The sequence below is a fragment of the Hippopotamus amphibius genome, chromosome 2 (genome assembly GCF_030028045.1).
Source record: "Hippopotamus amphibius kiboko isolate mHipAmp2 chromosome 2, mHipAmp2.hap2, whole genome shotgun sequence".
Lineage (NCBI taxonomy): Eukaryota > Metazoa > Chordata > Mammalia > Artiodactyla > Hippopotamidae > Hippopotamus > Hippopotamus amphibius.
This window is the reverse complement of record NC_080187.1, coordinates 24,241,140-24,265,584: the sequence shown is the minus strand read 5'-3', so window position 1 is coordinate 24,265,584 and position 24,445 is coordinate 24,241,140. Positions and strand designations below refer to the sequence as shown.

Below are 24,445 nucleotides of genomic sequence, written 5' to 3'. Positions count from 1 at the left end.
ACACCCTGGACTTTCTATTTTTTTAAATTTTATTATTTATTTATTTATTTATTGACTGCATTGGGTCTTCGTTGCTGCGCGCAGGCTTTCTCTAGTTGCATCGAGCAAAGGCTACTCTCTGTTGCGGTGCGTGGGTTTCTGATTGCAGTGGCTTCTCTTGTTGCAGAGCACAGGCTTCAGTAGTTGTGGCATGTGGGCTCAATAGCTGTGGCTCTCGGGCTTTAGAGCACAGGCTCACTAGTTGTGGCGCATGGGCTTAGGTTGCTCTGCGGCATACGGGATCTTCCCAGAACAGGGATCAAACCTGTGTCCCCTAAACTGACAGGCGGGTTCTCAACCGCTGTGCCACCAGGGAAGTCCCCCGGACTTTCTAATTAATTATTATAATTATTGGCTAGATTCTACTGTCTTTGTAGATTTGGTGGACTCTTAAAGCATCCATGTCCTAGATTTCTATCAAGGTTGTCATCACAATTCCCACTTATTACGATAATGAGAAATGTTTCAAATAAAAATGCAGTTGAATTTGGATGGGGGTTGTGTTGAGGGATTTTAATGATTAAAACAGGAGCATTTTGAAAATTAACTTCTGAAAACTAGTTCCTTTTTTTTTCATTTTATACATTTCTCAACACTGGTATAACCTCTCATGAATTAGCCTCTGCAACGGCTATCCTTTGATCTTGAGACACATGGGAGTCACCATTTGCTTAGATTATTGGTCAGGCATCCTGTGTAAGCTATTGGACATTTCAAGTAATTGATTAATATACTTATCAGATTCCACAATTTTAGTAAGTTTTCGTAGAAGATTGAATCATTTTTTTTGGTACTGTGCAAACTTGACACCCAGGGGCAGATTTTCTGTAACACTAAAAAAGCTTAAACTTCAGGGTCCTACTCTAGCACCAGCCTCATCCAGGAGCACTTTGGGTGGCTTGGGCCTGAGGGAGGCAGTGCCTCCATGAATCATCACGGAAGATAGATTGGGTGTGGGGTGGGGGGAGGGAGAGATATCTTGGTTAGATATTCACCTTCTAAGAATATATGACTATTGTTAAGTTTTGGACCTATGCCCTTCAAACACATTTTCCAGGACTGTATTATTATAGAAAAGTTGAAATCATCTCTATTCTAACAGGAGAATCTACTACAGGTTTCCCCCACTTTCTGAAAGTTCACATTGCTGCCACTTAGCTTCTATGCAAGATCTACATTTCGCTAACCAAAAGAAATCCAAAGAAGATTTTCACTTTTATGAAAAACCTATCATCGAACTAATGTAGTCTTTCATAAAATCAAAGTGCCTGCTGTAACATGAAGTGGGGTACTCTTTGCTTTTTGCCATTTCAGCTTACTGAAGTTTTCATAGGCATGGTCTACTTTCAGAAAGTGGGATAAACCTGTATTTTACTCAAAAAAAAGTTACAGAGTAATGTTTGTGTGATTTAAGTAGGACTTTATTAATTAGAATACTTAAGAAATGGAGTGCTCTAATACAGTAACTGAAATTTAAACTTGCCTTAAAAATTTATTTCAACTGTTGTTGAACATGTTTCTAAGATGTAATAAATGACTATCCCTCCTTGACTACTTCTCACTAGAGTTTACTGTGGTGAACGCACTGTTGTCCTTGCATTGACCGTTCAGGATTTTGTAGTCTTAGTGTGATGTTAGAGTAGATATGAATTATAATTTTTAGGAGTGTAGAAGTGTAATCGCCAAACCTAGTCCAGGACAGACTCTGGAGGCTGGCTTTCAAGAAAACTAAAATCCCGATACAAATGTTATTTCTGTTCTTTGCCCCAGTCTCTGAAAGCTGAGCACCAGAAAAATGAGTTAATCAAGACCTTCCTTCTTCCTACAGTAAAACAGGATGCGCTTTCTCCAGGGTTCAGCGAGAAGTTTTTTCTTTTTGAAGTGAATTCTGAAATTGAGGAGGTGCAGAAGAGGACAGACAGCGTGGACAGAGGGACTGAGAGCATCCTTGCGCCCACTGACCTCTTTTTCCCTTTGGTACTTCCCTCTCAAATCTAGGTGCACCAGTGCTCCCAGGCCTTGGGGGGACATGTTTGAGTAGGATCAAGGGACATGTAAGTGGCATTTGTTCCCTTCTTGGTTGGAGTCTCAGAAAGACTGCATGGGCCCTGCAACTGGAGAAGTTACCCTTTGGAGGTAGAATGCTGAGGGTTTCCTTATTCAGGAAGAGGATGGGGATGGGGATGAAATGATGGAGCTTCCCTCTAGTGGATTTGTTGGTTTGTTTGTCTTGGAGGATACATGTCCGAGTTGAGGGAGTCATGGTGTGAATGCCAGGGAAGGGGAAAGAGCTGTAGAACTTGGTGGGGATGGCATGGTCCTTCAAAACCCCTTTTCCAGGGATTGTGTGGTTGGTTTGATTCTCAGTTGGAGCAGACGTGGTGAGCAGAGCCAAATACGCAGATACATAACCAAGGCCCCAGTTATCCAGCACCATGGTAGGGCCCAAACTCATTAGTGCATCGGTCGAATTCTCATAAGATCTAGAGCACGTCATATAAACTGAGTCTTAGTTCCCTCATCTATAAAAAATGGGATACAGAGAAGATTAGCATGGCCCCTGCGCAAGGATGACAAGCAAATTCGTGAAGTGTTCCATATTTTTTATACACACTACTATATATAAAATAGATAACTACTAAGGACCTCTTATAGCACAGGGAACTCTTCTTAATACTCTGCAATGACCGATATGGGAAAAGAATCTAAAAATGAGTGGATATATGTATATGTATAACTGATTCACTTTACAGCAGAAACAGACACAACATTGTAAATCAACTATACTCCAATAAAAAAAATAAAAATAAAATGAAAATTAAAAATGAGGACACCAAAACCTATCTACTTCAAAACTTGCATTAAAGGAGATAGGTGTGGAAGCACCTTGCATGTGTATTCCTCCCCAAATTGGTTGTTTTCTTAAATTAACCAAAGTCTTTCATCTTTATGGCAGATGCAAATAAGTAAACAGTTTTTAAAGTTAATTTAAAAAATTCCAGCAAAAATTGTGTAGCACATCAATTGTTCATCCTTTACACTGATCATATCGAGAAGCTTTGGGCACAGAGATTCTCCAGGCCTGACCTCCACATCCACCCCACAGCCTTTTGACTTGGGGAATCTCGCCGACATCCTTCTCTTCCCTTTCCCTCCAAATCACTTGCACTATTGTATTGAGGCTTCTTCCTGTCATCTTTACTGCCTCCCTCAGGATGCTTTGAGCAGGTCAGAAATTGCTCCTCATTGGGAAAATGGACCCAAATTCTCCGGACCTGCATCCTGGGCTTTAAGCTTTTACTCAGTGACCGGCAGTGGGATGGGGATCGCTGGGATTCCCCTTCACTAACTATTGCAAGATTCTTTGCCAGCTCTAATGAGTTTAATGTGTCATAAGACAGGAATGCAGATGAATATAGTAAGTAAAGATTTGCCATGAGGGTTAAAATTAAAAAGGTTTTCAGAAGAGCCTGAGACGTGTAGTGAATTCAGTCCTTTGTGTCTTATCATTGCACTTCTCATGGATTTGCAGTAGAGTTGGCTGCTCGGGTAGATGATTATGTAGCACCCGGGTGAGGCGGGCACACCAGAAACATTATTTTGAGTTTATTTTTAAGCGCTACAAATTATCCTTTGTAACAAACACATATAAAAGGTAACCTCCACTCTTGGTCCAAACCTCTCCACCGAATTCATGGTGCCAGGCTTGGATGAGGATGAGCCTGTATATTTAAGGAAGTGAGTCGGTTAGAAAAAGTGGTTGGGGATTCACAAACAACATGACTGAAAAAGCAGAACATTGTAGCACTTACCCCTGAGAAGTTTTCTTTTTAGTCACTGCCTGCCGGAGGGAAGTCCCCCCTCAAAACGTCTCCAGAGGGAGAACTGTCCAACTCAGGGCTAGTGACTCTCCAGTGTCTGTACTCTGTTTAAGGGCCTCAGCCCTGCACGAAGACCCAATTTCCTGCGCATTTGCCTGTTCACTTGAGCAGCATATCTGGACACGTGATCCATCAGCCCAGTGTCCATAGAGGGACAGTGTCCATATGGTCCAGACTGCCAGCATCACCCTTGTGGGAGGAGTCTGGATACTGCCTTTTAAACTGGTTCTGCTGGTGATGCCAAGACCAGGTGATGATGGCAATCTTAGGGCTCCGTCCACAGGTCTGTGGATTCTACTTGCATGTTCTGCCCTGTGGAGCACCCAGAGTCCTTATCTGCGACGTATAATTGGCAAGCAGTCGAGTCAACGTATATCAATGGTGGTCCAGAACTATGAACCTCTCTCTGAAGTACGTAAGGATGTTTTTCTTGCTCTGCGCATGCTTTAGCGAGGAAGCCTTGAAAAAGATGATAACTCTGCAGAACAAGAATAAACAGTGATGCTGGACTGGATGTTACCCCACAGGGCTTAGAGCACCCTGAGTTGGTGAGGTTTTGAGGAGAATTTTGCCAGGCCTTCCAGAGTTTTCATCTTTTCTTGGTTCGAAGGAGAGTGTGTGCGTGGAACTGCTACCCACACCCCTCCAGGTTCTGTGAAGAGAGAGGGGTTCCTTAGGTGGCTGTCCTGTCCGTCCCTGTGATTTTCCCGGCATGCTTGTGATCACCTGGTGGGCCTAGGACTGAGCTAGTGCTTTCTGTAGCAGAGACCAGCCTCACAGACCCCCGGGGAAGCCCCAACTCCCAGATGGGGAAGAGGGAGGGATGCCTACCTGTCTTTCTTCCCATCCAGGCTGACCAGCCCCACACCTGGGTGAAGGTGTGAGGAAGGCCAAACCACACTTTCCTGTGGGCGGTTAACTGCCGGCTTGCAGCCCCTCTCCCGGTGCAGCTGCCCGTCTGGGCGTCTATTCTCATGACCTCATTTGCACAGTGGAATCATGCAGAAACTTAACTTTGTCTGGAGCAGCGCCTCACATCCATTTTTCTCGATACAGCCTACAAGATGGAGAAAGTCACCATTGTTGAGCCCTTTTCCTGTGGGGTTGAGGGAGTGATTTTCCCAAAGGAATACATCTTAGTTAATATTCTGGAAAAACCAACTACTTCACAACCCTGAATTCAAAAGTTCTCTCTGTGTGTTAAAATCAAGGTCAACGTGCCATGTACTGTGTGATCCCAAGGCTATGTTTAGCCTGGAAAATTAGTAGTTTTGCATTAGAACATTTTAGCCTTGCAGAGGATAACAAGGATTCTCCCCGGACCGATTCCACATGAGTGGAATTCATTCATTTGGGGAGGGATATGAACAAACTGTTTTGGAAATTGAGAGCTGATCCAAAGCGCTTGCTTTCCTTTTGAGAAGAGTTTAAATCAGTGTTAAATGCAGCATGGAGATGGGCCTGGAGAGTGGGAGGCATTGCTTTTGCATGAAATCACAATGTGTACATTGTTTTTAAATATTCTTTTCATTGTGTGCTTCTTAACCTAAACAATTCACAGCCTCCAAAGGATGACAGACGTTATGGTGTAACCAACAGAGAAAGTGTAAGCTAGAAGAAAGAAAAGGGAAGAAATCCCTCCCTCTCCAACCACCACTCAGAATGGAATTGAGTTTTTTCTTCTAGGGAATTCCCTGTAATCCCCAGGGATGCCTCGACCTTGAGGTTTCTAGGCATGGTGCTGGGAGGAGCTAAGAAGAAAAGGGGAAGGAATTAACATTTTCTAAGTCCCAGACACCAAACTGCTTGCTTTATTTCCACTGCCTTACTTAATGCTTGCAATCACCACCGTTTTTCAAACGAGGATGCTGAGACACTGGGAAGTTACCAGGTAACCAGCCAAGCTATGCGATGCCAGCCACTTTTCCTACGCAGTTTTCCCTCCTGTTACTAGAGCAGTGCTAAAGGGCCCTGGGGCTCAGAGTGTGGTCTGAGGACCTGTGACATTAGCATCACCATCACCCAGGGGCTTTGGCTTTGTTGAAACTAGAGAATCCTGAGCCCCAACCCAGACCTGCTGAGTCAGAATCTGCATTTGTAACAAACCCCCCAGGGATCTGTGCGCACAGTAGAGTGTGAGAAACTCTGCTACCTCAGACTTGGAGGAGGAAGGTCGGGCGGGTACCACCAAGAAAACTAGCCAAGCCCCAGGACTGCAATCAGCAGACTGATTTGAGGGATTGGTCCATCTGGGAGGGGGGACAGGTGCAACTAGAATCTAGTGGGATGCAGCTAAACATCTTAAAATGCACAGGACGCCCCCCTCCCCTTGCGACAAAGAATTATTCTGCCCCCAAATGTCCACAGTGCTGATGTTGAGAAACCCCGATCTAGCTGCCCATATCTAGAATTCACATCCTGTAGATATGTTTCCGTAGCTTCAGGTGCGTGCAGCTCTCTAGCACACTTAACTTAAATGAGATGATACTGATTGCATTTTGCTATGCAAGTATGATTCCCTTTACTGGGACTTGAAAAGAGTAAAAGAACCGAAATTGCAGCGTGATAGAGTTCTGTTAGGGTTATGAGCGTGTCTGGCTCTGGTACCCAGGTTGCAGTGGAAATGTTTCTGAGTGTGTACGGAGTGCCCCCCACTGGGGGTCACTCCTCTGCCTGGCAACAATGCCTTTTGTTTCTTTGCTTGACTCCCCACACTTGCCCAGGGCTCTGTTCTATCTCACAGCCCCCAAACAAGCTGTATTGGGTCAGCTGTGCCACCTGCAGGCTGGGAGAGGAAAGGAAATAAATGCAGGATGGGTGAAGGGCGGCAAAGCCTCCTTCCCACCACCTTGCCTCCCTGCCCCCTGGGACCTAGCTGTCTCCCCCTTTTCCTCACTCAGGTCCTCTAATTCCAGCACTGCCACGGGCAAGCATCTTTCCTCTCCGCCTCCTCCTTCTCTCTCTAGATTCTGGCCCAGAACATCTGGAACTCCCTCCCCTCCATCCCCTCTGCCTCCCTCTCTCCTTTTTTCTCTGTCTTCTATTTGTGAGCTGAAAATCAACCTGAATCACGACCGGGAAGTGAAACCAGGATGCCCAATGTAGATTAAGGGAGGGAAAAGTTTTGAACCGAAATTCTGTCCAATAAAGAACGCCTGTCATTCATCTCCAGTCATGAGGGTTTACTTCAGAATGGCTGTGAACATCTCTACCTACTTTCTTGTTTTACTCTTATTCAACTTGCTTTCTCTCGAGCTCTGGAACTGGAAAACAGAGTTCTTTCTTGGTTCTCGTGTGTTTTCCAGCTCTCTTTCACTTTAACAGTCATTTTCCTATACTTTTAAATGAACATTATCAGTGAAGTAGATTTTTCTGAACAGGTTCTGGAACCAAACTAAGTTTATAACCGAGGTGTCCCAAGGAGGAGGAAACCTCTTTGCAACTTCCATGTACCTTCTTTTCGTAACTCTCATGATCTTTTGCAAAGGAAAGGGGTGGGGGGGTTGTGGGGAGTGACTGGTGGGCTACACAGCATGTGGACCCAGAGGCCAGGGCAGATGAAGCCAGAGGGCTGGGCTTCTAGCCAGAGCGAAATGAATCTTCCCAGCCCTAGGAAGCCTGTGTTTTTCCAGCAGACCAGCTGATCTGCTCCAGAGGGCTTTAGATTGGGAAACGGGGAGTTACGGGGAGAAGTGGAAATCAGAGAACAGGAGCCCAGTTTGCTGTGGAGGATTATCAGTTATGTCACAAAAAAGGGGTGATTTGACACCTGGTAATTGATTCCTAGTAATTGTTTTGAGAAAATAATTGGGGAGTCAGTATTAGAAACAATTTTGTCTTTAAGGTGTATAAACGGGAGGAAGAAAAGCTTAGAGGCCTTTGTCCCCTGAGGCACCCGTCCTGTCAGGTCTCCAGCCCACACTCTCTAAGTGTGTGGTCACATCTCGTGAATGCCTCAGGGGTCCTCTTGGGCTTGATAATGTATGCCATCTTTTGCGAGATCCACTAAACTCTTGGCCACAAATTATGCCTTTCAAAATTGGCCTGGAAAAATGCTAGCAAGAGTCATTACATAATTGACTACTGCAAGTCCTGGGACACATACAAAGTAACAATTCCTGGGGCTTTATGAAGAATGGCTCCAAACCAAGGGCAGAGTTTATATGAACAGAGGAAGACCTTATTCAATGCATGTACAATTGCATGAGACCTTGAACTTTTAACATGGGCCCATTTTCATCCACAAACTAGGATGAAGCTTCTTTCAGGAGAGCATAAGGTTGAAAAAGCTCAAATTTTTCTATTTCTTCAGTGAGTTGAATCTTCCATAAGAGCAGATACTCTGAGATTAAAATGGGTTTAAGCAGCTGCTGATAATATTTACTGAAAATCAGGCCCTCTTCCAAGTGCCACATATGTATCGCCCTCTTTAACCTTCATAACATCCTGTTGGGAAGGTACCATTATTATAAATATTTGTCACAGATGCAGAAACGGAGCACGGTGGTTTAGGACAAGGGCACGTCTAGTGGCACAGTCAGAATCTGAATCCTCATAGTCTGGCTTTTATAGACTGTCCCTTCATCGTTGCCATCCTTATCCTGCCTTCTTAGTACTTAGGACAGACTAAACTTGCCCTCTCCTAGTGTGGTTGAGGGTATGAATCTCAGTCCATAAGGCAAGGCTTGCAAAAAGCATAGCATTTTACAACTTGAGTAAATTGATTTTGTCTCAATCTATGCAGCTAACAGAAAATTTGACCTCAGTTATTTTGGGAAAATGCCCACCTTGTGATCGCATCCAAGGTCTAAGGTTTTAGGAAAAGGGCCGTCTAGACACCTGGTTTTAGTTGTGATTTCCAGTCACGTGTCTATATTGCTTTTGACTGTTTCTGTCCACCTGGGCAAATTTAAAAGGCTCTTGGCTGGTCCATACAGGCATGGGATGGAGCCGGGAATCCTTAGCAAGTCTGGGAACCTGGAACCTGGAGTGTTTCCTCTCTGAAGTCTTGCCAGCTCCACTAGGAGCTTCCAGGGAACAGAGCAAAACACCCAGAGGTGGAGGGTGGAAAGATGCTTTCTAGAATGCCTTGCATAATCTTGTCAGTAGCTTAGATTTTTACAAAAGCCAGGAAGAACCTTGACTCCTTGACACCAGATCTCTGAAGCAAGCATTCTGCTGGCTGCCTGCCTAAGGGGGAGGAAGGAGGAGAGAAAGTAAAAGGAGAAGACATTTATTAAGATCTCAGAGATATTCATGGACTAGAGTGGTGGTTGCCAGGGCTGGGGGTAGGGAGGAATGGAGAGTTAGTGTTAAATGGGTACAGTTTCAGTTTTGCAAAATGAAAAGTGTTCTCTGGATGGATGGTGGTGATGGTAGCAGAACAATTAACCATACTTAATGCCCTTGAACCGTATGCTTGAAAATGGTTAAAATGCTAAATTTTATGCTTGTATATTTCACCACAATAAAGCATAGTCATCCACACAGAAATTTTATATTTGTACCAACTTTGACTTTTATTAAAAATAGTCAAAAGATAAATCCAAATGACAGAAACAGAAAGTAAACCTCACCACCACCAAAAGAAAAAAAAAAAGTTCATGAAAAACTATCTTTTGGAAAGCTAAAGGAGAACAGTAGATTTGAATCCTCCAGTTGTGGGTGTGTTCACTTCCTTCAAGGGAAGTGCTGGTCTTATCTGACCTCTGAGCCCAGCCTTGGTCTTGAAGACCATGGGTCCTGAACACCCAATGGTAAATTGGGCTCAGAGAGTGTTGGAGGGTTCAAGAGGTCCGTTCCCTTGAGGAGCTCCTAGTAGGATGGACCTGCATGGTTCATGGTGCCCTCATCGAAGGCCACAGGACTGATTCAAAGAGGAAGACGTGTGTTGAGCTGTTTTCCTACTGTCTAGAGTGCTCTCTGGCCCTGGGATGAGGGCAGCTCTGTAATTACCGCACCTCTGTCATCAAAGGAATCCCGAGTTGTCACATTTCTCTATATTGTTTCCTTTGCATGTTAATTCTGGCTTGTCACATTTCCAAGGTGGAAACTACCTCTCCTCACTTTATTTTTCCCTCAGTGTTTCCATGACAAGGAAAATGATGGATGCCTGGACTTGTGTTCCGGCATCCAGGGCACTGCATATCTGCGCCCTGCACGGGTCCAACCTCTGAAACAGGAAGAGGTGCCTGTTGAAGTCTCAGAGACACACTTTCTTAGAGGTTGCTGTTTTCTCGTGCTTCCCTGGTTGCCAGAAAGGGCACGAGAATGACCTGGGGGTTGCAAAGCTGTGGAAACACAGCGGGGGCAGCCCTGAATGGCTCTTCCCTGTCAGTGGGCTTGGTGTCACCCTAGTAGGGTGACTTCCAGGTGGAGGGCCAGCTCCCTGACACCCATGACAGCCGGGTCCCTTCTGCCTGCCGGCCCTGACCAGCATGCTGGGGCAGTTCTGTGATGGCACTCCTAGTTCTTCCCTTTGTTTGCTTGTTTTTCATTTTAATAGTGGTGAAATACACATAACATAAAATCGACCATCTTGACCATTTTCAGTCACACTAAGTACATTCACATTGTTGTGCTACCATCACCATCCATCCGTCCACGGAACTTTCTCATCTTGTAAAATTGAAACCCTTTACCCATGAAACACCAACCCCATTCCCCTCTCCCCTTCTAGCCCCTGGTAACCACTGTCTACTTCCTGTCTCTCTTAGTTTGGCTATTCTAGGTAACTCATCTAAGTGGAATTACACAGTATCTCTCCTTTTGTGACTGGCTGTTTCACTTAGCATAATGTCCTCCGACGTCCCCCAGGTTATAGCAGGTGTTAGAATTTTCATCCTTTTTAATGTTGGTGAATTATATTCCAGAGTATGTCTGTACCACATTTTGTTTATCCGTCATCTGTCGACGGACGCTTGGGCTGCTTCCACCATTTGTCCCACCCTTGTTGAGAGACGTGAGCCAGCTGTGAGGTCCTCTGGAGATCAAAAGAAACCCCCAGTCCCTACCTTCAAGGAGTTCACTTCTCTAGCAAGTGCTGAAGTACAAATACAGGAAAAGGTAAATCACAGGGCAGAAGTCGTATGATATGAGACATCTGTTCAGGACGTGTCACAAGTGGATGTGGATTTGCAAAATGGACGGCTTAGAGAGAGTACACTCTACAGTGTGGATTCCAGAGGTAGGTAGCCTGGCCCCAATCCTGGCTTTGTCTTTAGTATCCACGTCACTTTGGGTGAATTATTGAATCTTTGTAAGCTCAGTTTCCTCCTCTGTAAAATGGAGATAATAGTACTTTCCCCATAGAGCTGTTGGGAAGATTAAATGAGAAAACATTGGTAAAGAGTTTAACAGAGAGCATGGCATGTGGTTAGCATTTAAGACTAACATACAGAGGAAGCAACCTATTACCCAACCGAATGCCAATCAGTTCTTTTTAATGTATTGTTCTTGTTCTCTTAAGATGAGTGTACATCTTGCTATCTTCATTTGCCACAATTTTGCAGGTATTTGTGGTTCCTATTCTTCTGTCTTTCCTCTTCATCTTCCTTTAAGATTATGGTAGTTTGCATGGTGATCGATTTTGGAGATTCTCAGATTATCGAGTAAGAATAAACTGTTTTTATCAGATAACTGAAAATAAAAGTGACTATGGCCTGGCTTTCTTATCCATGGGAGGATATAGATTGAGAAAGAGAATGACAGTTAGTAGATAACCTTCATCTCACTGGCGAGGGAGATGGCTTTCTCTAACTCTGGGGCCATTAGAGCAAGGGGGAGGCCGGGTTCCACCTCTTGGTAACATAGGTCTAATAACATCGCCTATGTAGATAGTGCTGTTGTGGCTATTCTCTCAATTAAAAATTTCATATTTAGACGATTTTAATCTCAAATATTGAAATCCTCTCATTTTTTCTAGTAATGCTTAGGAAAACTTTTAAAAATTAAATTGATAGTTTTGCTGAATGAAATATTTTTCTGTTCATGGGTGCTCTAAGGTATTCTAGAATGCAGGTCTCAGACACATCATCTGGCTAGTGCATTACTTTATTTCTATTCCTGTTTGTCTGCTTGGTATTTCCTACCCAGGAGTCCACCAACTTCAAGGCAATTGAATCCATTATTAGCCAGGAGAAAAAAAACATCTGTCTCCCTTGCCCCAACAATAGATTTCCCTAAAAAAAAAAAAAAAAAGGCATTTGAGAGGAGTGGGTGCGAACACAGGAATTTCCTCCTCCACCCTAGCTGTTGCTAAGCTGTAAGCTAATATTGTGAGAAAGAAAAAAATATCAAGGTCTCAACTTTCCTTGCCATACCGCTTTGTATTTTTGTTTACTAGTATCAATGAAGGTTCCCCCAGATGCTGGTTCAAGCTGAATGGTTTGCCCTTTACTTTACAGACTAGGGAGCTTTGCTCAGATTAACTCAAGGTGCCCAGGCTTCTTCGACTCCTCCTGGAGTTCTTTGTACACCTTCCCTATTACTCTGGTGGTGTCTTTCAATCAGCTTTTCTGATCAAGAATTTATGTTGACGATTACTCAGTCTGCTGGGGTGGGTGAAAGAATGTTGTGGTGCCTTTAAATGTGTTTGTCTATTTGTCATCAAAAGTGAAAACCAAACTTGGAGATTTCTTTTCTCTCTTTAATTTTGGAGACTTTTTCTTTGGGCCAGAATCTCTGGAGAATGATAAGGCAGCGGTGGTTGAAATACTTCTGTGGCTTTTAGCAAGGGAGGATTTAGCAAGTGAGGGTTTCCCAGATTGGGTTTAGATTCATGTTTGTTTATGTTCCAAACTTTTTTTTTTCCTGTAATACCGTAATTTTGAGTATCAGCAGAACTTGGAGCAGATAATGTTTCATGGAATGTGTAATCCTTTGGGGTTGTATATTTTACTCAAATAAACTTTCATGACGGGTTGGTTAAATAGGACAGAATCTTCAGCAGATTTCACTTGGCTAATTTTGTTCTTTTCCTGTTTTCCTGATCAGACTTCTGTCCAACCTCCTTTAAAGGGGGCAGCTGGGTAGCATGAAAATAAGGACTTTGAGTGTTGGTGCGGCTGCTGAGGGGTATTGTGGGCTTGGTATCACTTGACACTTTTAATAAAATGATATGGGAACCCTCCACTCCAGCATTTCCAGTGGTGGGTCTAGGGTGTTCTTTAGTGATGGAGAGTAACTCCTCTCTTGGTTGCCTTGCTTCTGGCTACCAGAAATAATTAGCCCTTGGTTGGCACAGTGTAGGACTGCCCACCAAGGAGGAACCTTACAGTAGAGAAGCGAGAATAGAGTATAGGAAGAAAGTTGACAGTTGTCAGTGTCAGCTCGAATTAATTTGCAAAATGTTATATTTTCTAAAGCCATAGAGTAATCCACAGACTCATCAGATCGAAGGGCTAGGTGGTAGGGAAAAAATCCTGTAGGACTGGGGAGTTCAGAACAGCTCGATCGAGTTATTCCACCTCCCAAAGCCTTGGTTTTATAAACTGCAAAATGGGGGCTAATAATAACTATGGTTAGTTATTTCCATGCAGTAACCAATCCAGAGGGGCTGGCATATTTTCAATAATATGTTTTCATAAATGTAAGTTCCCCCCCTCGACCATTCAGGATCAAGTACGTTGCCATGTAAAATTGTCTTGAAAACTCCAGGTTTGAATTATTATTTGCCTCTTAGTTGACTTCAAAACATTTGTTTGTCCCTGGAACAGAAGAAAAATATCCTTTGATCATGAGACAGGTGCATTTTTAGTATGTTAAGTCCACTGCCTGTCTTTCTTACAGCTTATTAATGTGGTCAGTTTCAATCCTTCCATATTCTTGATGGCACAGAACCTTCAGCTGTTTTCATCAAGTATGTTCTTGGGTTGTAAGTTACCAGATGATCCTGTAGGTGGGCCTCTGTCAGCTCCAAGATTAAATGACGTGTGCGTTTTCTTACTGACTTAACTCTAAAGCTGTAGGATAACTGAGAGGCACTGAGGAAAGGACAGCTTCCAAACAGTCTATCGGCTTCCCAGAACCTGTGTCTTTGTGGGGACAAGTGAGGCAGGCCTGGAGCTGCAGCGAAGTGACTTCCAAAGGCCCCTCATACTCACTGATGTCCACCTGATCTGATTTATCAGGAGTAATGTGAAGATGATTCAGAAATGGTTTTATAAGAATTTTTATTCTGGTTGAATCACATCTGGTGGTTATTTCCATTTTTCTAACGTCATCTGATTAGCTCAGGGATGCCCAGCCTTTATTGTCCTGACTCACTGAGGGACGCTGCTTGGTCATGAATGGGGAGACCCTGGGGAGGAAGAGGGTTGGCAGGCATTCCCCCCTGATGGGTATCCTGGCAAATTCCAGGGAGGGAAGCATGTGATCATGACTTCCAGCAAAGCCGTACTAAAACCTTGCTCACAAACCATTGTGGAAACACTTTCACCTACGCTAATACATTCATCTTCCCGGAGAGGAGGCGGAGCTGACATCACCTTGTCCCATATTGCACACCAAGAAACTGAGTCTCAGAGGAGCTAAGGGAATGGCTTAGAGTCCCATCCTTAGATCTGGTAACATTCCAGATGGACACACACCACCAAAGTCAGAGGGGAAAGGAAAGTCTGGAAAGACTTTCTGTTTCTACTTTAAACTTTTCTGTATCAGTTGGATAGCTTCCAAAGAGTGATAATAATTTTTTTTAAAAATTATTTTTAAAAAAACAAAAATGTGCTATAGTTGTGATTATTATTCAAATTTAAGGAAATGAAAAAGGACCTAACGAATCCTTTAGTTCAGCCCTCTCATTTTTACAGATCAGGAGACTAAGACAAGTACCATTTAATAATTTGGTCAAGGTGATACATAAGCTGACAAGTGGTATAAAATATATTTCAAAAACTTAATAGACTAAAGGTGATTATGTAAGCTCTGTATTCCACTAAACACATGTTTAGCTGCCTGAAAGGATGACTCCGGGCTGTACTGTTGAAAGGAAGGCTCCTGACCCTTGGCTTTGGCATCTCTGAGACCTGGGGTGGGAACTTGGTGCTTCTTGGTACCTGCATGACCTCGGGGCACATGACTCTTCTTCCTTATAACTGTTTCTTCATCTGCAAATTGGAATAATAATTCCCATCTTGCAAGGTTAGAATTAGAAATTGGAGGTAATGAATTACATAGAATCCATCTGAAATTGCCATTTTATTGATTAAGATGATCAAATATTGGGAATTTCATATAGTGTAACCTAAAATATAGAGTCTGATAGATACTCAGTAAATACTAACTGTTCAAGTTGTAACAGGGGATAAAATAGAATTTTTATGGATGTTATAGTGCGGTCCCAAATGTCTGTTTTCTTTTCTCAAGGAAACAAGGAAGATGAAAAAGGCTCTGCGTTTTCTTAAATTTTACAGGTGCTCTCTAACCCCCCTCCCCCCATGGCTCCTCAGGACGTTTCCATCGTTTGATGTCTTTGACTGTTCATGGCTCAGTTAACTTTCTTCTGTTGCTCATGGGGACAGGTCCTCTGTAACTCCTCCTTCCAGTTTTCTTTCATTGAAGATCAGTTATTTTTTTTAATTTTTAAAAATTAATTAATTAATTTATTGTCCGTGTTGGGTCTTCCTTGCTGTGCTCGGGCTTTCTCTAGTTGTGGCAAGCGGAGGCTACTCTTCATTGTGGTGTGTGGGCTTCTCATTGCAGTGGCTTCTCTTGCTGCAGAGCAAGGTCTCTAGGTGCACAGGCTTCAGTAGTTGTGGCTCCTGGGCTCTAGAGCTCAGGCTCAGTAGTTGTGGTGCACGGGCTTGGTTGCTCCATGGCATGTGGGATCTTCCCTGACCAGGGCTCAAACCCGTGTCCCCTGAATTGGCAGGCAGATTCTTAACCACTGTGCCACCAGGGAAGTCCAAAGATCAGTTTTTTGGGTTTTTTTTAAAATTTTATTTATTTATTTATTTATTGGCTGCATTGTGTCTTCGTTGCTGCACGTGGGCTTTCTCTAGTTGCGGTGAGCGGGGGCTACTCTTCATTGCAGTGCGCAGGTTTCTTATTGCAGTGGCTTCTCTCTTTGCAGAACACGGACTCTAGGCACGCGGGCTTCAGTAGGTGTGGCACATGGGCTGTAGAGCACAGGCTCAGTAGTTGTGGTGCATGGGCTTAGTTGCTCCGCAGCATGTGGAATCTTCCCAGACCAGGCCTTGAACCTGTGTTCCCTGGATTGGCAGGCAGATTCTTAACCTCTGCGCCACCAGGGAAGCCCCAGTTATTTTTAGGTTAGAAACTTTTCTGCGCAATTACTGCCCTGCCTCACTGATGCATAGAAAATGGGTATACTTTCAGGATTTTTAGCACTGTTACAGTTTCTTGTTAGATAAATTTTGGCTAAAACTATAAAATTCACTTAGGCTGAAGTAGTAGTATTGAGTTATAAGAACCTGTGGATGGGCTTCCTAGGTGGCGCAGTGGTTAAGAATCTGCCTGCCAATGCAGGGGACACGGGTTCCATCCCTGCTCCAGGAAGATCCCACATGCCGCGGAGCAACTAAGCCCACAACCATTGAGCCTGCACTTTAGAGCCTGTGAGCCACAACTATTGAGCCCATGTGCTGCAACTACTGAAGCCCACATGCCTAGAGCCCGTGCTCCGCAACAAGAGAAGCCACGGCAATGAGGAACCCGCGCATCACAACAAAGAGTAGCCCCCACTCACCGCAACTAAAAGAAAGCCTGCGCACAGCAAAAGAGACCCAACACAGCCAATAAAATAAATAAATAAATTTATATATAAAAAAAGAGTAGTGTTATTCAGAAAGTAATTGAATTAAAAAAAAAGAATCTGTGGTTGATTGGGGGATACCTGTGTTCTGGATATCACTGTGTTATTAACTAAATGTTTTGCCTTGAGCTTCATGTGACTCATTTATAACTACACAAGATCTGTAAGAGCATTCTAAGTAAAAAAAAATTGGTTATTTGTGACTTTTCTCAACAAGGTATATTCATAGTGCAGACAGTGAGCGTTAGGGAAACAGTGAAGGGTGAATTATTAGTTCATATTCTTATTTCATTTTATTGGATTTTCCAATTTTTTCTTCTCAGAGATTTTTCTCTGAACCAATATAACACTGCATCCAGGTAAAAGTGTTGTTTAAGCCTGTTGGTAAAAGAAACTTAACCATGTTTCACTATAAAACAAACCATTGACATGGGCAGAGGTGGGGGGAGAGGGGAGAAAGAAATAGAAGAGAAAAATGAGAAAATCCTAAATCGTCATCATTTTACATAGGCTTCAACCCAGTTTTCTACTCCCCAAAGTGACAGGCTAAGCCTTTTTGTCTATTGTATTTTGAACGATTAAGAAAAAGAAAGCTGATATTTATATAAAACTTAACTCACTCAGCAACTTTGGGTGCTTGGTGGTAATATACATCCCTCTGCACACATTTTCAAGATTTATCTTGTTTCATTAAAGCTGCAGATGTATGTCATCTGTTTTACTTGTCTACATAGTTTTATTACTAGGCAACTTAGCAGTTTTGCAATCTAGATAAAAACAGGAAAGAGAAGAAATGGGAAAATTGGAAGAATAAATTCCACCCCCTCCAGTGTGGCAGTGACTGTCAGTAATGAAATACGAAAGGATCAGGTACCGTGCGTGCATTTAGATGCCCTGTTAAGAAACCAGACCTAAGGTAGTAACATTCAAACTTTTTAAAACATTTTATCATTTCGTTAGATTTCCCAAATGGCCCCTAGAGAATGGATGTGGAGGTGCTTGCAGTAGTCCAAGGCGAGTGACAGCTTTTGGGGGCAATGGCGGAGGGGACAACAAGGAAGAGGCACGTTTATTCTTCCCTGACCTTTCATGTGACCCCTCCTGGCTCCCTTCCCACCCTTCCTCCTTTTGTCTTTTTCTCCTTTGTGAGGGCAGGATTCCATGGCAGTCCTTTAAAGATCTGGCACTTAGCTTATGCTCTGGGAATTTACCAAGTGAATTCTTGCTTCTTGTAAATAGAAGCAAGGTTGGCACGTAAGAGAAACAGGATGGAATGTCCAGCCATGGACCAGGTTGCCAGCACTAAAGCAGGGCTCTTTGCAACACAGCGCTTTCTGCCTGTGTGTGAAGGATGGAGGAATGCTGAGCTTGGACCACAAGGGCAAAAGTAGCCTCTCAGAATACCCTGCAGCCATGCTGGGATGGTTTGGGATGATGGGCTCACTCTGGACCAGCTCCACATTTTGCCTGGCAGGTGGTCAAGCAGAATGGGTCGGTCCCTGATTGATCAGAGGTCTCCAGAAACTGCCTGCTGCTAAGATTGGATCTTTCTAGAACCATGCAGATGATAGAATTTGCCTATGGTGTCATTTGTGCAAAAGGAAGGAAAACTGAAGGTAGACCTGAGAGCAATGACTTGTCCTGGGTCATCCATGGTCTGAGAATGGCACTAAGGGTTTGAAGGAAAAGATGGGGTTGAGGATGGAGAAGACATTGGTTGAGAGAGAGATGGAGTTAGGACATAGTCATCTTTAGTGCAGGAGTCATGTGTTGTTTGGGGCAGCAGTGTTTATATAACATAAATGCTCTAGAGGTATATGGACCACCAGAAGGCATAATCTATCCATGTGATGCCTGCCCTACAAAGGCAGCCAGCTGCCCAGATAGCCCACCTCGGAGAGCAGCCAGCTCTTAGACTACTCTCTGATTAATTAACTCTTTTCCCTGTAACTTGCTCTCACCTCATGGGCTACTCAATTCATTTCCCCTGTCTCTTGAGTTCAGCCCCAATTCCACCTTGGTTGACACCCCAAATGACCCTGTTTCTTGGGCTCACCCAGCTGGCTTTCCTCTTTCCTTGCTTAACTTTGCATGTCAACTTCAATGTGATTGTCTAAAGAGAACATTTTATTAGAAAATGGAAATCTGAGGCAATGAGGAAGAGGAGAAATGCATCACTGTTTATTTTTAGGTTCAAGAATTCACACAGCAACAAACCCAAACTATTAACTATTGCCTTAGGAAAGGTTTCTACCACTGTGCTTGCCAGGTACAAGAAAGGAAAATTACAATTGACTCTGCATCACTCTTAGAATAACCTCATCATAAATTTTCAAGTACAGAATGAGGCTTTTTATAAAGCCCCGAGGCGTCTATCTGCAAGTCCATCTTAATGACAGATTCCTTATTCTGAGCAAGAATGTGTCATCGTCATTGCTGGTCTTGTGTTTTCAGATAAACACAAAGCTTTGGGGGGAAAAATGCTTAAGTAAAAAGACTAAGGGTTGTCCTCCCCTGGGATTTCCTGGAAGCCTTCTTAACTGGGACATTTGAAGCAGGCCTCATGATGTGGCCTGAAAATTGCCATGGCTGACAGCTTTTATAGGATGTTCTACGAGGACCAATTTTATGATCCACAGACTTGGGCCATGGTTAGCCTAGCTTGTTGTTTTCTCTCAGTTAAAAGACTTTTGTTAAGAGAACAAACAAGAAAGTTCAGATGAGTCAAGAATGTATTTTAATAGAGATGTGGTACATATATATAATGGAATATTACTCAGCCATTAAAAAGAATGAGATAATGCCATTTGCAGCTAGCTGCATTGGTGGACCTGGGTGGACCTAAAGATTATCATGCTAAGCGAAGTAAGTCAGAAAGAGAAAGACAAATACCATATGATATCACTTATATGATAAAATATGACACACAAATGAACATATCTATGAAACAAAAACAGACTCACAGATATAGAGAACAGACTGTGGTTGGAGGGGGTGTGGGGAGAGGGAAGGATTGGGAGTTTGGTATTAGTGGATTCACATTATTATATATAGAATGGGTAAACAACAACGTCCTACTGTATAGCACAGGGAACTATATTCAATATCCTGTGATAAACCATAATGGAAAAGAATATGAAAAAGAATATATATGTATAATTGAGTCACTTTGCTGTACAGCAGAAATTGACACAACATTGTAAATCAACTATACTTCAATAAAATTGTAAAAATAAAAAGAATGTATTTTAGATGGCAGCTCCAAGGATATAACTAGAGGGCAAATAATATTTTAAGTTTTCACAGTTTCTCCAGGGACTCAGGTTCACATCCACGTGTCATCTCTTCTATATGGAAAATTACCCCTAAAAGTCTTTTCTCTGTGCAGGTTCTGAAAAAAATGTGAGGGGGTACTATATTTCTTGCATGTAACTAGTGAACGTATTATGAAGATGTGTTAGTTTCTTCCTGAAGGCTGAATTGATTGCTACTTGGCATAAACTTTTAATTGTTCTATTGTTCCATCAGGATGTTTATATAGCGTCATGTATCTCTCCAAAAATACATATTAATTGCAGAGAGAACAGAGTAAATTTGCAGTGGAGGAACCTGGCAGACACCACCCTAGTCACAAATTGAAAATTAACACCACCAGTAATTGGACAAATTGATGTTGATCACCATCTGATGAGAGGAGCAAGAGGAAAACTCAGTATCACTTCTGTGATATCCCTACAAAAGCTCATAACTTAGATGTAACCATGAGAAAATATCAGATAGCACCAAACTGAAAAGCATTCAGCAAAATAACTGGTTTGTAATTTTTTAAAGCATCAAGGTTATGAAAGACCAAGAAAGTGCCCCAAATTGAAGGAGACTAAAGAGACATGGGAATGAATGCCACATGGGACCCTGGATTGAACCATTTTGTTGATAAGAACATCATTGGGATAAGTCTTGACATTTGAATGGTGTCTGTAGTTTAGATGGTAGGATCTGTCAATGTTAATTGCATGATTTGGAGGCTGTACTATGTGGCTAGGTAAAAAAAATGGTCCTTATTTTTAGGAAATGTACACTAAAGTATTAGGAATAATGAGCCTTATGTTTGCAACTGACTCCAATGGTTTAGAAAAAAATTATATATGCACACATTCTAATAATGTCTTAAGGTAAAAAACTTATATGAATGTTGGAGAGGGTGTGGAGAAAAGGGAACTCTCCTGCACTATTGGTGGGAATGTAAGTTGGTACAGCCACTATGGAAAACAATTTGGAGGTTCCTTAAAAAACTGCAAATAGAACTTCCATATGATCCAGTAATCCCACTTCTGGGCATATACCCAAAGAAAACCATAATCCCAAAAGAAACTTGTACCATAATGTTTATTGCAGCACTATTTACAATAGCCAGGACATGGAAGCAACCAAAATGCCCATCAATAAACGAATGGATAAAGAAGATGTGGCATATATACACAATGGAATATTACTCAGCTATAAAAAGGGATGAGATGGAGCTATATGTAATGAGGTGGATAGAACTACAATCTGTCATACAGAGTGAAGTAAGTCAGAAAGAGAAAGAAATATTGTATGCTAACTCACATATACGGAATCTAAAAATGGCACTGATGAACTCAGTGACAAGAACAAGGATGCACATACAGAGAATGGACTGGAGAACTCGAGGTATGGGAGGGGGCGGGGGGGTGAAGGGGAAACTGAGACGAAGCAAGAGAGTAGCACAGACATATGTATACTACCAACTGTAAAATAGATAGTGGGAAGTTGTTGTATAACAAAGGGAGTCCAACTCGAGAATGGAAGATGCCTTAGAGGACTGGGGCGGGGAGGGTGGGGGGGGGACTCGAGGTGGGGGGAGTCAAGGAAGGGAGGGAATATGGGGATATGTGTATAAAAACAGATGATTGAACCTGGTGTACCCCCAAAAAAATAAAAAAAATAAAGATTAAAAAAAAAAGGGATATGTGTATAAAAACAGATGATTGAACTTGGTATACCGCCCCCCCCCCCCAAAAAAAAAGTCTATAGACTTCTTTTTCTTGGTGGAATCCAAAAATATTTGCACAAAAATTCAAATACCTATTCTAATTCAAGGATTCTATAAATTTCTGTGTATGTTCAGATGAAGATGACCTTCTTTGTCCCATATTTTTTCAATGCTATTAAAAAACAAAATGTACTCAAAAAAAAAAAAAAAACTTATATGAGATGAATCAGAAAGATATGGGGATAGTTATTTTTGTCGTCAGTCAACAATCTTGAGAAAACATAGATGAAGCTTGGAGTGCCAGCGTTTTCATGCCCTGATCCTGTAGTCTGCTCCTACTCCTCTGAGATTTGAGTGGAAAGTAATTTCAAATATGTTGTGAAATTTACCAATGTAAAATTGCTGCTGTAAACAGAATTTAATCTGTTTAGGACTTAGACACTTTATCTTCACATTCCTCTGACATGAAGTATTAAGCTAGTACATAAAAGTGTTTGAAGACCTGAATCAGACATGTGTATGTAATTCATATAAATGTGTAATTTACCTGTAATATTTATGCTTTCCTGATTATGAAAATACTACTATAAAAACTATAGATACACAAAAAGTATAAAAACAATTAAAAGAAAGTAAAGCTCAAGTCGATTCTCACGACTCAGAAACCACAGGCCACTGGTAATATTTAGGCTTATTTCTTTCTAATACATATTTTTTAAACTGTCCCCATTCTTGAGACATGATGCTGAATATATCATTTTTTCTATAAGCTCAAAAAATATTAAATACCCCAAAACATTAGTTTTGTATCCTAATGTTTTTATTCATTTTAGCATGAGCATTTTCCCATTAACAAAATTTCAGACTTTTTTTCAGCTTTTCATTTTCACATAATTTTCAACTTAGAAAAGAGTTGCAAGAATAGTACGAAGAGTTTTTGTTCTTTCACCACGTGTTAACATTTCAGTTGCTGCTTTCTCTTGCTCTCTCTTCACGTGTATGTATATGTGAAGTTGCATATATAATGTATGTCATTACATATATTTAGATATTTTTAATACTTTTTTTTCTGAACCACTTAAAAATAAGTTGCAGACGTCATGGCCCTTTTATGTTATTTTATATGGTCATAATAAAATTTGAAAATTCAGGAAATTTGATATTGATACAGTGCTAATATATAGTATAAATTCCATTTTCATATCGTGCCAATTTTCTCCAAAATACCCTTTATGGCAATATTTTTTTAATCCTCAAACCAGTAATCCTAAATGATTCAGGATCATTTAGATGTCGCGTCTCCTTAGCCTTTTCTCATCTGGAAAAGTTCTTCAGCCCTTTTCTTGACATTGACGTTTGTGAAGAGTACGGGCAACGTCCCTCCGTGTAGATTGCGCTGTTTTCTGCACATGGTCATGACAGCTGTAAAACATTCCACTGAAGTTTATTTAGATAGTGGTCTATGTTGGGTGGTTTGGTGGCTTCCAGATGTTTGCCTTCGTAAATAATATTGCTGTGAACAGCCTTATACTTACGCTTTTGCAAGCATCCCTGATTATTTTTATCTAATAAAATCCTGGAAATGAAAATGCTGGGTAAATTGGCCTGGGTATGATGACATATTTCCAAATTGCTTTTCAGAAGGGTGAAAAGGGCAGTAATAAAATCTCACAGGTTGCCACATGAACTTCCATTTTTGAAACCCAGGGATAGAAAATAAAGACCTATGGAATACATTTTATGTCGTTACTGTGTTTAAGTTTTGTCTCATATTTTTGTTAGATGTGCTAAGTAAAAATTTAGGGTCCCAAATTACGCACACATCATGTTTAGAAGTGTAGAGAAGACAGGGTCGCCAAAGCTGCCTCTGAGTTATGTAGGCAAGCCAATTGTTCTGGGTTGCTTATTAATTTGAAATTGATCTTGGCACCCGTCGAGGCAAGATTCCTGTATCTTTGCTTGGGGCTCCCTTTCACTGTCTATAAAGCCTTAATGTTTATTTTATGGGCAGTTCTTACATCTAGCACGTGAGTGAGGCTGTCACACAGACTGTACCACCCCAGTGTCAGGCCCAGGCATAGCACTTGTCTCAGAGATGATGCTAGTATGTATTTGTGCAATGAAGTGAGTAGATTTGGTGGAGAGCTCTCAGTGAGTCTTGGGATCAGTGCTCTTGGTAGTTAATAACATAAACTCTGGAGTCTGACTCTTGGGTTTGAGTCTCAGCTTACCACTTACTGTGTGACAGTGGGCAAATCCCTTAACCTCTCTGAGCCTTGGTTCCTCTATCTGTAAATGGGGGATCATAATGATACTCATCTAATAGGGTAGTTGTGAGGACTAGATGAGACTAGATGAGATAACACACAGAAAGCTCCTAGTGTGGCACATTCTAAACCCAAATTCGGGGTTAGCTTTCATGATTATGGTGACCGTCCATTCATGTTGAGGTTGTGCTTTGTCATGGCAAAATCACTTTCGCATCATGTGAGGCTGGTAAGGCAGGTGTTGGTTCTTCCCTTTGACGGATGGGAAACCCTAGGCTCAGAGAGGAGCTGTGAGCTGCCAAGGCTGTGTGGCCCCACACGGCAAGGCCAGGAGTGCATCTCTGTTCTCTGACTCACAGGTCACGGCTCTTCTTCCTGAGATCTGTTGCCTATTTCATAACTCTGTACCTGGAAGTCCAAAGCTATTTGGGCAAATGCTGAATAAACCCCAGGATATGTCTTGATATAGACC

At 42.2% G+C, this 24,445-nt stretch overlaps 1 protein-coding gene and 1 pseudogene across 4 annotated transcripts in view; both read left to right on the top strand.

Annotated features, from left to right (window-relative positions):
- Nucleotides 1–24,445, top strand: part of PALM2AKAP2 (PALM2 and AKAP2 fusion) — a 335,745-nt gene that overhangs the window by 230,651 nt on the left and 80,649 nt on the right. The gene's annotated exons all lie outside the window — the stretch shown is intronic.
- On the top strand, nt 2,544–2,644 carry LOC130847287 (U6 spliceosomal RNA; annotated as a pseudogene).